At 37.5% G+C, this 251-nt stretch overlaps 1 protein-coding gene across 1 annotated transcript in view; it reads left to right on the forward strand.

Annotated features, from left to right (window-relative positions):
* Positions 1–251, forward strand: part of APOOL (apolipoprotein O like) — a 15118-nt gene that overhangs the window by 1916 nt on the left and 12951 nt on the right. The window lies entirely within an intron of this gene.

The following is a 251-nucleotide window of genomic DNA, read 5'->3' on the forward strand; positions in this document are numbered from 1 at the left end:
TACAAAGCGCGGCAGAGTCACCCGCAGATTGGAAACAAAAATTACTTTCTCATATTATCTTCTTATGAGACATTGAAAAACGTAACAAATAATTACAAAAATCAACAAAAGTCTCAGCTGAGGGAGGAGGAAAGAGATGATTGGATGTGACAGAGATAAGAAGGAAAACCTCTGATAACATAGAAATACCCGTCATCTTCAGATGGAAGGTCTCCCCCGATCCACATACAATGTAACAATAAATTGTTACA

The sequence above is a fragment of the Nanorana parkeri genome, unplaced genomic scaffold (assembly GCF_000935625.1).
Source record: "Nanorana parkeri isolate BGI_ZX_2015 unplaced genomic scaffold, ASM93562v1 scaffold2165, whole genome shotgun sequence".
Taxonomy (NCBI): Eukaryota; Metazoa; Chordata; class Amphibia; order Anura; family Dicroglossidae; genus Nanorana; species Nanorana parkeri.